The sequence below is a fragment of the Eptesicus fuscus genome, chromosome 1 (assembly GCF_027574615.1).
Source record: "Eptesicus fuscus isolate TK198812 chromosome 1, DD_ASM_mEF_20220401, whole genome shotgun sequence".
NCBI lineage: Eukaryota > Metazoa > Chordata > Mammalia > Chiroptera > Vespertilionidae > Eptesicus > Eptesicus fuscus.
Genome location: NC_072473.1, coordinates 86,765,893 through 86,778,400, shown reverse-complemented (window position 1 = coordinate 86,778,400; position 12,508 = coordinate 86,765,893). Strand labels below are relative to the sequence as shown.

The 12,508-nt window shown below is 40.1% G+C and overlaps 1 protein-coding gene across 2 annotated transcripts in view; it reads right to left on the bottom strand.

Annotated features, from left to right (window-relative positions):
- PLS3 (plastin 3) overlaps positions 1-1,641 on the bottom strand; it is a 96,997-nt gene extending 95,356 nt beyond the window's left edge. The window contains exon 1 of one of the 2 annotated variants that reach the window (XM_028132032.2): positions 1,564-1,641. The gene's annotated coding sequence lies outside the window, so the exon portion shown is untranslated. The remainder of the gene's footprint in view (positions 1-1,563) is intronic. The other variant, XM_054724499.1, reaches the window with a different exon arrangement.
- Between the last annotated feature and the right edge of the window lie 10,867 nt (positions 1,642-12,508).

Here is a 12,508-nt window from a genome sequence, read left to right as displayed (position 1 = left end):
TGTCGTTTTTGGAATTCGGGCTTCAGCCATTACATTCCAATCTTAAAGTCAAAAGAAGTCATGTGACCATTACCCTAGGGGTATCAGACTTTGGGCACGTGATGGCTACTGGCATGTGTGGGATTCCTACCACTTCGTCGGAATTCGCTGTGAATTGCATCTCCAGGATCAAACTTAGGCTTCCAATCACATTGTGACATCCAGCTAAGTGGAGTAGTGCTTACCTCTCAGTAGTTTTTAACTTCAGCTACGTTTTCTACCTACTGTGTGGCCAGCCAGGCTTTCTTCCCCATCCCCCATCCGTCATAGCAGGCCAGGCACCCAGAGCATCCTGTCTATCTGATCCTAAAAGGCAAGGCTCTCCAACCCAGTTAGTTCTAAGTTCAACCTTCTGCAGCAGTAGGGATGTAATACACAGCAGGTGAGGAGCAAGAAGCACCGAGTACGCTATTAACCCCACTCCATTCTCCCGGCTGGGATCATCTCCTGCCCTGGAGTGAGGCCAAAGGAGCCGCCCGCAAACGAGAGCCGGAGCAGCAGCGGCGGCGGCGGCGGCAACTTTGGAACTGGCCAGAAGCCGGGGCGGGGGTGGTCGGCGTCCCCCAGCCTCTCTTTAGAGCGCTTCAGGATAGCGGGTGGAGAAAAGTAAATACCGGCAATTGCAGCTGATGTGGGGAGTGGGGTAGTACCCCCCTCCCACAGTCTCTAGGGCTGTGCCTTCCAGAGCACCCCGAGAGGTCCCTGGCTGCCTCGGTCCTAACCGCGCGCACGGGCTACAGAGCCAGAGGAGCTGCTGAAGGGAGCCGACGGGCGGCGGGGGTCGGGGAAGAGGAGAACAGAAAGGTACTGCCCCGAAGGCTTGGGAGATGTTCGGCTACTTGAAAGGGAAAAAGTGCTTACTCATAGGGAGACGCGGTGCGATCACAACGCTTTCGCTAAGGGCAGGGGAAGCAGGCGGACAGGACGGCGGGCCACAGGAGCCTCGTCCCCTCCAGGGGACGCGGTACCCCCAAGCGCCCAGGGGCGGCGCGAGCCCGCGAGGTCACCCGAGGCGGGCAAGCGGGGGGCGGAGGCGTCGCGGGCTGTGGGCTCCAGGATTTCCTGAATCCGGAGCGGGGCGGGGGTGAGGGGGGGGGGGGTGCTGGGTGGTGGCAATAGCTGGAGAAGGACGACAGAGGGAAGTTAGGAGCTCGATTTCCACTTCGGGGCCATGGCCACGCTAGGGAAGAAGGGCAAGTGCTGGCGTCAGGGACTCCAGCTCAAGGTTGGCAACAAGTCGAGCAACTACTGGGGAAGAACCTTCTGTATAGTGAAGAGCATAAAACGTGCTTGCGGCGGGTGCTGGTCTAGGGGAACACTGTCACTCCCACCCATCCCGCCTTGGCACCCAAGGGCTAGAAAAGAGATTTTTGCACCCCCCCCCCTCCTGCCCTCTGTTCCCCGCCCCCCGGGCAAGGCACGTTCCTACTGAGGTTCCGGGAGATGCTCTACCCGAACCCACTCCTGCCAACGCCCCGGCACACCCCTTGTCCTGGTGCCCTCCGGTGCCGACGATGCACTTACCTAAAGTCGCAGAGTACCGGATCTGGCCCGACCGCCTCTGACCGACGCGCTCAGACAACTTCTGCCTCTCGGAATCTTTGCGGCTGCGGTTCTAAAGCCAGCACGCCCTCCCCTCCAGCCAGCCCCTCCGCCCCTGGGCCGTCGCTATTGGTTCGGGTGGTGCTTGCAGGCGGCCTGGGAACCAGGAAGCCGATTGGGCCACGAGCCTGTCACATCAGCTGGGTGGAGTTGGGAGAATAATCACCGGGACCGGCGCCTGGGAGCGATTGGGACTGGAACCGTGTGGCTGGGATCTGAGATTGGTCCCCCGCGCCTGCTTCTCTTTCTCCCTGACTGTGAGATTAGAAAAGTCCACAGTGTTCAAAAAAATCTTGAGGAATAAATGAAAAGATGGGAATGTCGAGAACGAGAGTTTGAATGCCACCAAACTCCTATTTAAGTCTATGGAGGGTACAATTTCTCTCCGAAATCTTGAAGAGAATGTCGGTATGGGAAGGGACATTTCTAGTAGTTTTATTGGCTCTAGTCAGCCCAGGTGCTGAGCAGCGCAGAGGGAAAACCTCAGCAATTCTCCCTTTCTTTAGGAGGTCTGGGGAGCAGATTATGGACAGGACGGGGCTCTCAAGTGTTTAGCTTCGTGCTCAGTAAACTGTTCACCAAAATCACCTGTCTGGTATGTATGTCAATGCAGAAAGAGGTGGGGTGGGAAGGGATGGTGGAACTAAAGTGCTTCCACTTCTTTGACTAGAAATGGACATCAATTATCATCTGTCTCCTTTCACCAGAGAAAACTTGGACACAGGCTCCAGTTCCCAGAATACCTTTTCTTCTCTTAGCCCACGAGATTGCCTCCAAGCCATAGCTGACCTCTTTCATTAACACATGTAGAGGTGTCCCCCCCTTATCTGCATTTTGATCCTTTGACTCACTGCAAGTCCAGAGGGCCAGAGTTTGAGGGATTCTCCAGTAAGGTCTAGAGATTGACTTGTGAGACAGCTGTAGAAGACAACGTCTAAATAAAATCTTTCCTGTTGCAGTAGGAACCATTTTGTTCAGGAAATGTGTGCTTGGAAATTTTCAAAATGAATTTCAAATTGGTTCAATTACATCCCATTTTACATGCATTTCAGGGAAAATGCCTGAAAAATTGAATTCTCTTATAAAGGACCGCCCACTTCATTTGCTGTTATTAATTTCTTTAGAGACATTAACCTGGAGTCAGGGTCAGGACTTATTAAACGGGAAAGAGTGGAGCAGTTCATATAAGGCCTAAAGGCTAGACAAGCAGAGAAGGGCTTGGCACTGGGAAAAAGTCTTGTTAAATATTAATTAATGATTAACCAACTGGAAAACCTCATGAAAGGCACAGGAAGGTGAAAAAGAAATGAGAGGGCAATCATGCTTTCAGAAACATTACATTTCTGTTGTGACAGATTTTGTACTGGGTCAGGTTTGGGTCAGCACAAAAATACTAGTTTCAACAATACAGATTTCAACATGATGGTGTTAGGTTAACTACAATGCCATGCACATTTACAATAGACTCCAAAAGGAGCTTACAGGTTTTCAATAATTGGCCCATGGTATAGTTTCTGTAATTCTTTACACAAAATTTCTAGATACACTAAATATGGTATTTCAGTTTTCTATCTTTTATGGTGCCTGTAAGTCACCAGTAAGGAGCTTCCACCTACTTCTTTAAAAAAGGTTTTTACTGATTGATTTGAGAGAGAAACATTAATTTGTTGCTCCTCTCATCTATTCATCCATTGGTTGAATGGAGTATGTGCCCTGATGGGGTTCGGGTATCAAACCCACAATCTTGGGGTATCAGAACAAGGCTCTAACCAACTGAGCTACCTGGCCAACACTGCTTTTAAATTTAAATTTACAGACTTAGCATGAAGGGACTCAGCAAGCTAAGTTTTCAAGTTTGGATATATGTATCATTCTATTTTAGTTTATTTTTCAAGTTGTAGAATTTAGAATAAGTCAAAACATTAAGAATCCTATACATATGCTATTTATACTTTCTTGTTTATTGTTCAAAAAAGCTTACAAAACAAGTTTAATAAAATTCTTCATTCATCACTAACAATTAGGATGCCATAATTCAGCCAGAATATTTTGTCAAGAAATGTCATTTTAATGGAAGTGCACTGGTCCATAGTTTCAAAGCTGCAGGGTGCCCAAGTGGTGGCACTACGTCTCTCTTTTTGGCCCTGGCTCTAAAATGGAACCTTATTTAAATATTCATATGATTACTTATAGAGTGTCATTTGAATATCATTTATTATTTTTAAAATTACAGTTCATATTAAATATTATTTTGTATTAATTTCAGGTGTACAGCACAATGGTAAGACAATCAAAGTGCTCCTTGTGATATTTCCAGTATCCATCTGGCACCATACATACTTTTAACAATATTATTCCCTATACTGTACTTTACATCCCCATGACTAGTTTGTAACTACAAATCTGTACTTCTCAATTCCTTCAACTTTTTTACCCAGTCTCCTACTTCTCTACCCCTCCAGCAACCATCATTTTGTTTTCTATGAGGCTGTTTCTGTTTTGTTTGTTCATTTATATTATTCATTAGATTCCACATACCAGTATAAGTGAAATCATATGGTATTTATCTTTCAGTGACTGACTTATTCAGCATAATATTCTCTAGGTATATCCATGCTGTTGTAAAGGTAAGACTTAATTATTTTTGGGACAAATATTTCATTGTATACATGTACCACACTTTTTATAAAAATATATATTTTATTGATTTCAGAGAGGAAGGGAGAGGGAGAGAGAGAAAGAAACATCAATGATGAGAGAGAATCATTGATCGGCTGCCTCCTGAACACCCCCTATCCCTACTAGGGATGGAGCCCACAACCAGGGCATGTGCCCTTGACCAGAATTGAACCTGGGACCCTTCAGTCTGTAGGCCAATGCTCTATCCACTGAGCCAAACAAGCTAGGCTATACCACACTTTGTTATTTACTTGTCTATTGATGGGCACTTGGGTTATTTCCATAACTTGGCTATCATAAATAACCCTGCAATGAACATAGGAGTGCATATATTTTTTCGAATTAGTGTTTTAGGTTTCTTCATATATACATACAGAAGTGGAATAGCTGGGTCATGAGGCATTTCCATTTTTAATTCTTTTGAGGACCTTCCATACAGTTTTCCATAATGGCTGCACCAATCTGCATTCCCACCAACAGTACACGAGGGGTCCTTTTTGTCTACATTCTCACCAACACTTGTTGTTTGTTGTTTTATTGATGATTAGTGTCCTGGTGCACGGATTCATGCACATTGAAAGGAAATTAATTAGAAGAAATATTTTAATATTGCTATCGCCCTTTCTCTATAATAGAAGTGTCAACCATATTCACAATTGACAATGACAGATTGAAATACATGCATGTGATTGGCGCCAGTGAGAGCTTTATATGTATTGCGTATGGGCGAGTCAACATAGCCTTTGTTGTAGACCTTTGAATTTATTCATCAGGTTATTTAATTTTGAAAGATCAAATGAACCTAAAGACATAAGCTAGGGTCAGGGAAATTTCAAGGTCAAGAGGAACATTGACATGATAATAACAAGGCTTGACCAACCTTGAGCATTATAAAATCAGTAGTGGCCCAGTGCATGAATTCGTGCACATTGAAAGGAAATTAATTAGAAGAAATATTTTAATATTGCTATCGCCCTTTCTCTATAATAGAAGTGTCAACCATATTCACAATTGACAATGACAGATTGAAATACATGCATGTGATTGGCGCCAGTGAGAGCTTTATATGTATTGCGTATGGGCGAGTCAACATAGCCTTTGTTGTAGACCTTTGAATTTATTCATCAGGTTATTTAATTTTGAAAGATCAAATGAACCTAAAGACATAAGCTAGGGTCAGGGAAATTTCAAGGTCAAGAGGAACATTGACATGATAATAACAAGGCTTGACCAACCTTGAGCATTATAAAATCAGTAGTGGCCCAGTGCATGAATTCGTGCACATTGAAAGGAAATTGATTAGAAGAAATATTTTAATATCACTATTCGCCCTTTCTCTATAATAGAAGTGTCAACCAAATTTATGATTGACAATGACAGATCAAAACACATATGCAGTTGGCAAGCGAGAGCGTTATATGTATCACACATGTACGAGTCAACTTAGCCTTTTATACATACAGAATAAACTTGCTTAATTAGACCTGCTTTCTGATTTAGCTAAACTTTTTCCAGCCCAGTGAAGCACCCCAACATCTCTTTTAGGTAATTGTCAGCAACACAGCAGTAAATATCAACATGCAGCAGATTATTATTGTAGATCATGCAGGGAGAACAAAGGGTAAAATATTTAACTGCAGCAGTGTTTGACTGTATTCTGTACAATAAGAAAACCTGAAGTCATTTTCAAGGTCCACCATTTTTTACTTCTTTTCAGTCGGGTCAAGTTTCTAAACTTTCTAAATCTCCGTTTTCTGGCTAATGAACAGAAAATAGGATTCTACCAAGTCTCCTATCTACCTACTCTAGAACTTCTGTGAGGATGAAATGAGATGAGGCATGTGAAAATGCTTCACAGACATTTGGTTAACTTGTAAAATGTTTGTACTTGGACATAAAGCAAGTCATGTTCCTAGGCTGAAGAAACTCCAAGGAGGCTAGTCGCTAGGGAGAGGAAGCTGGGCGTTGCTACATGATATCATTACCCGACGCCCATAGCGACCCTTTTTGGGCTGGGCTGGGCTGTGGACTGCATTTTGCACCATGGGGTCTTAGCAGCGTTGGCTGCAATTTGGTGGGGTGTCACTCCAGGGTGGTAGCAGGGCCTGTGTCCCATTTGGGGGAAGCCAAGTGTTGGTTTGTTGGTGCCAGATCCGCAGTGCCGTTTATTTTTAAACTAGAGGCCTTCCTTCCCCTGGCTGCTGGCACCAGTTTTCCTCCAGCACCCGGGACCCAGGCCTTCACTCTGGCCGCCGCCTTCCATCTTCACTCTGGCTGGAGCCGTCAGTCTTTGCTCCAGCTGGAGCGCCGCTCCTGTAGTTCCCTCCACCCCCCGCCCTCTTCCTCATAGCAGGCATTCCACCCCGCCTGGCTGCTCCGCGCCTGTATGTGTGCCGCCATCTTTGTTGGGTTAATTTGCATACTCACTCCTGGTTGGCTGGTGGGCATCACGGAGGTACAGTCAATTCGCATGTTTCTCTTTTATTAGTGTAGATGACCAGTGCGCATCATGGCAGCTCCTGCATTGAGTGTCTGCCCCCTGGTGGTCATTGTGCATCAAAGCTATCTGTCGGATGGACACTTAGCCTTTTATATATATAGATAGCCATTCTGACAGATGTCAGGTGCTATCTCATTGTGGTTTTAATTTGTATTTCTCTGATGATTAGTGATGTTGAGTATCTTTTCATGTCTATTGGCCATCTGTATGTCCTTTTTGGAGACATGTCTATTTAGGTCCTCCGCCCATTTTCAATTGGATTGTTTGTTTGTTTTTGTGGTGTTGAGTTGTATGAGTTCTTTATAAATTTTGGATATCGACATTTATTGGATCTATCATTGGCAAATATCTTCTTCCATTCAGTGGATTGTCTTTTTGTTTTGTTGATAGCTTTTATTTGCTGTACAAAAACTTCTAAATTTGATATAGTCCTATTTGTTTATTTTTTTCTTTGTTTTCATTGCTCAAGGGAAAATATCAGAAAAAAAATATTAATAAGAGAAATGTTTGAGAACTTACTGCCTATGATTTTGAGTCTTACTTTTAAGTCTTTAATCCAGGTGGTCTAGTTTCTTTTTTTGTGTGTGTGTCCAATTTTCCCAACCTCATTTAGTGGATAGATGTTCTCTACCCTATTGAATGTTCTTGTCTCATTTGTCATATATTAATTGATCATATAAGTGTGGGTTTGTTTCTGGGCTGCCTATTCTGTTCCACTGAACTATATGTTTGTTTTTATGCGAATACCATGCTGTTTTGATTAATATAGCCTTGTAGTATGGTTTGATGTCAGCGTGATACCTCCAACATTGTTCTTTTTCTCAGGATAGCTATGGCTATTTGTGGTCTTTTTGGAATATTTGTTCCAGTTTTGTGAATTACACAATTGGTATTTTGATAGGAATTGTGTTGAATCTATAGATTGCTTTGGGTAATATGGACATTTTAACAATGTTAACTCTTCCTGCCTGTGAGCATGTTATATGTTTCCCTTTATTTGTATCTTCTTCAATTTCTTTCTTCAGTGTCTTATAATTTTCCAAGAAAAGGTCTTTTAACTCCTTGGTTAAATTTATTCCTAGGTATTTAAAAAATATATCTATTTTTTATTGATTTCAGAGAGGGAGAGGATGAGAAAGAAACATCAATGATAAGAGAGAATCATTGATCAGCTGCCTCCTGCATGCCCCCCCCCCCATTAGGGGTTGGACCCACAACCTGGGAATCTGCCCTGAACAGGAATCAAACCCTTACCTCCTAGTTCATAGGTTGATGCTCAACCACTGAGCCATGTGGGCCAAGCTATTCCTAGGTATTTCTTTTATGTAATTGTGAATGGGATTGTTTTCTTAGTTTTCTTTTCTGATAGTTCATTATTGGTGTATAAAAATGCAACTGATTTCTTGATACAGTGAAACTTTGGTTCTTGAACTTAATTCGTTCCGGAATGCTGTTCAAGAAGCAGTTTGTTTGAAAACCGAAACATTGTTTTCCATTAGAAATCATGTAAATTGAATTAATCTGTTCCAGACGCACAAATGATCCCATTTTAACCTTTCTTATATAAAATTTATGTCTAATCTATAAATAAACACTTCTTTTTATTGTTTAATCTATAAATAAACACTTATTAAATTGATTGAACCACCCCCTAGTAGCCTTAAATGAATCACTTTCAGCATGCAGCAGCTTTGCTTTTTCATATATCACTGCCTCCCAAGTGTTATCACAGGCTAACTGATTTTCATTTATCCAAATCAACAACAGTTTTTCTATCTCTTCAGTTGCGTGTCGTTGTCTTGTGAACGCTATCACACCCTTAACATTAGCACTCTTGATGGCCTATTTATGTTTTAAAATTGTGCCTATCATTGATTTCCAGCCACAAAAGCATTCTCTCCTTTGTTTGTTGCCTGAGAGACGCTTTTTGTCAGGCTGAGGTATCAGCATGAAAGGATTGTCAGGTAGAAAACTGAAGTTTTGGTCACCAATCTAGACATATTTTCTGTGAATAACTTGATTGAGAACCAAACTGTCCGAGATGAGAGACATTAGAGAACTGAGGTTTGACTGTATTTATTTTGTATCCTGCTACTTTACTGAATTTATTTATCTAGTAGTTTTTTGGTGGAATCTTTAGGGTTCTCTATATACAATATGCTATCATCTGCAAACAATGACAGTTTTGCTACTTCTTTTCCAATTTGGATGCCTTTTATTTTTTCTTCTTTTCTGATGGCTGTGGCTAGATTTCTGGTATTATGTTGAATAAAGGGTGTTGAGAGTGGACATCCCTGTCTTGTTCCTGATCTTTTTTTAAAAAAATATATTTTATTGATTTTTTACAGAGAGGAAGGGAGAGAGATAGAGAGTTAGAAACATCGATCAGCTACCTCCTGCACACCCCCTACTGGGGATGTGCCCGCAACCAACGTACATGCCCTTGACCGGAATCGAACCTGGGACCCTTTCAGTCTGCAGGCTGACGCTCTATCCACTGAGCCAAACCTGTTTCGGCTTGTTCCTGATCTTAAGGGAAATGCTTTTAGTTAGCTTCGGGTTTGCCATATATGGCCTTTATTATGTTCACATATGCTTCATCTATTCCCACTTTGATGAGAGGTGTGTTTTTTAAAACATAAATTGATGCTGGATTTCTGTCAAATGCTTTTTCTACATCCATTGATATGACCATATGATTTTTACCTTCATTTTGTTTATATGTGATGTTTCACATTAATTGATTTGCAGATATTGTACGAACCTTGCATCCCAAGAATAAATCTCACTTGATCTTGATGGGATTTTTAATGTTTTGATGAATTCTGTCTGCTAATATTTTGTTGATGATTTTTGCATCTATGTTCATCAGGGATATTGGCCTATAATTTTCTTTCTTTGTAATGTCTTTATTTGGTCTTAGAATCAGGGTAAATCTGGCTTCATAATATGAGCTTAGAGGTCTTCCCTCCACTTGATTTTTCTTGGAATATTTTTAAAAGGATAGATATTAATTTTTCTTTGAATGTTTGATAAAATTTACCTGTGTAGCCATCTGGTCTAGGACTTTAGTTTGCAGGAATTTTTTTTATTATTACTGTTTCGATTCCATTGGTTGTAATTAGTCTGTTCAGATTTTTTTGTTTCTTCTTGATTCAATCTTGGAAAATTATATGTTTTCAGGAATTTATTTATTTTTTTCCAGATTGTCCAGTTTGTTGTCATATAGTTGTTTGTAATATTTTCTTATAATCCTTTGAATTTTGTGGTGTTTTTTGATATTTTTCCTTTTTCATTTTATTTATTTGAGTTCTCTCTCTCTCTTTTTTTTGTTTTGTTTAGTCTGGTCAAAGGTGTATCAATCTTGTTTATATTTTCAAAGAACCAGATCTTGGTTCATTGATCTTTTATATTGTTTTCTTAGACTCTATTTTGTTTATTTCCAATTTAATCTTTATTATTTCCTTCCTTCTACTCACTTTGGGCTTTGTTTGCTGTTGTTTTTTCCCCAGTTCCTTTAAGTATAAAGTTAGATTGTTTATTTGAGATTTTTCTTGTTTCTTGAGATAGGTCTGTAGTGCTATGAATTTTCCTCTTAGCACTGCTTTTGTTGTGTCTCATAGATTTTGACTTGTGTTCCCATTTTCGTTTTTCTCAAGGTATCTTTTGATTTCTTCCTTGATCTTATCGTTAACCCATTCATTGTTTATTAACATGCTATTTATCCTCTATGTGTTTGTGTGTTTTTCAATGTTTTTTTTTTAATTGTAATTGATTTCTAGTTTTATACCATTGTGGTCAGAGAAGTTGCTTGATACGATTTCAATCTTCCTAAGTTTATTGAGACTTGTTTTGTGTCCTAACATGTGGTCTATCCTAGAAAATGTTCCATGTATAACCTAAAAATATGTATATTCTGCTGTTTTGAGGTGAAAGGCTCTGTAAATATCAATTAAATCTATCTGATTTAGTGACTCATTTAAGGCTGCAGTTTCCTTGTTGATTTTCTCTCTGGAAAATCTATCTATCATTGTCAATGGGGTGCTAAAATTCCCTAATATGAATATATTACTGTTGATCTTTCCCATTATGTGCATCAAGACTTGCTTTATATAACAAGGTGCTCCTATATTTGGTACATAAATATTTAAAAGGTTTCTATCCTCTTGTTCAATTGATCCCTTTATCATATGTAGTACTTTTCTTTGTGTTTTATTATAGCTTTTGTCTTAAAGCCTATTTTATCAGATATAAATATTGCTACCCCACCTTTTTTTCATTTCCATTTATATGAAATGTCTTTTTCCATCCCCTTCCTTTTAGTCTGTGTGTATCTTTCATTCTGAGGTGGGTCTTTTGTAGACAGCATATACACTGAATGGCCAGATTATTATGATCTCTGAATGCATAATAATCTGGCCACTCAGTGTATATCCTATATAATAAAAGGCTAATATGCAATTGTCCGTTCGACCAGCAGGCAGGCTGGCCAACCGCCCATGCCCCCTCCCCCTGGCCAGGCTGGCTGGATTCCAGTCATGCATGATTTCATGTGTCAGGCCTCTAACACACACACACACACACACACACACACACACACACACACACTGAGTGGCCAGATTATTATGCATTCAGAGATCATAATAATCTGGCCACTCAGTGTATATAGATCTTGTTTTCATATCCATTCAGCTGCTCTATGTCTTTTGATTGGAGCATTTAAGCCATTTACTTATTATTATTATTTTCCTCTTTCAGTATTCCAGTAGAATTTGTGTGTGTGTTTGTTTCAGAGGGGTGTGTGTGTGTGTGTGTGTGTGTGCGTGCACTTGTGATTGGGTGAAGCCAGGATGTCTAAAGTATGCAAGCACAGCTAAACCAATTCAATTCCATATGCCTGGGTTGTGGTCTGGATCCCCAGTAGGGGGTGTACTGGAGGCAGCTGATTGATGATTCTCTTTAATCATTGATGTTTCTATCCCTTTCTCCCCTTCTCTCTTCCTCTCTGAAATCAATAAAAATTTAAATAAATAAAATAATTTCTTTTAATTTACATAATTTTTTCTTACTGTCTAAATGTATAATTGTGTACCTATCTATTTAATTGTTTCTTAATTTGTCAGTTTGTTTCCAGGAACCAATCTATTTTTCTTTCCTTTTCTGTTTTATATGATAATTCTGTTCCATGTCATGATATTTCAGGTTCTGGGACTGATCCTCAGTTCCTTATTTTAGTCAATATGCTACATCTTGTTAAAATTCAGTTTAATAGACACTGACTTGAAAGTTTTTAAAAAATTAAGTGTAATTTAAAAATTTTTTTATACTTAAAATATTAGGCATGTGAAATCTTGGTAGACTTAGAAAATTCTCAAACTTTTCTTGATCCAGAATATAAATATTTGAATAGTTATTTCCATTATTTACTGAGTGTAGGATGTTTTCATGTTTCCAACTTGAAATGGACACATGTCTAGCACATGAATGTTAATTTCTTGAATAGGCACTTGGCAATGTTTTTCAAGCCTCAGAGGTTAGTATCAATCTGAATGTCTGCTATAGCATTCAAATTACATTACAAACACGTTTTCATAAAGAAATTATTATGACATGTCCAGGGGTATTTTCAGATTTTCACTTGTTAAAAAAAGAATGAAAAAAAAAAAAGAAATAACTTTACTGGGATTA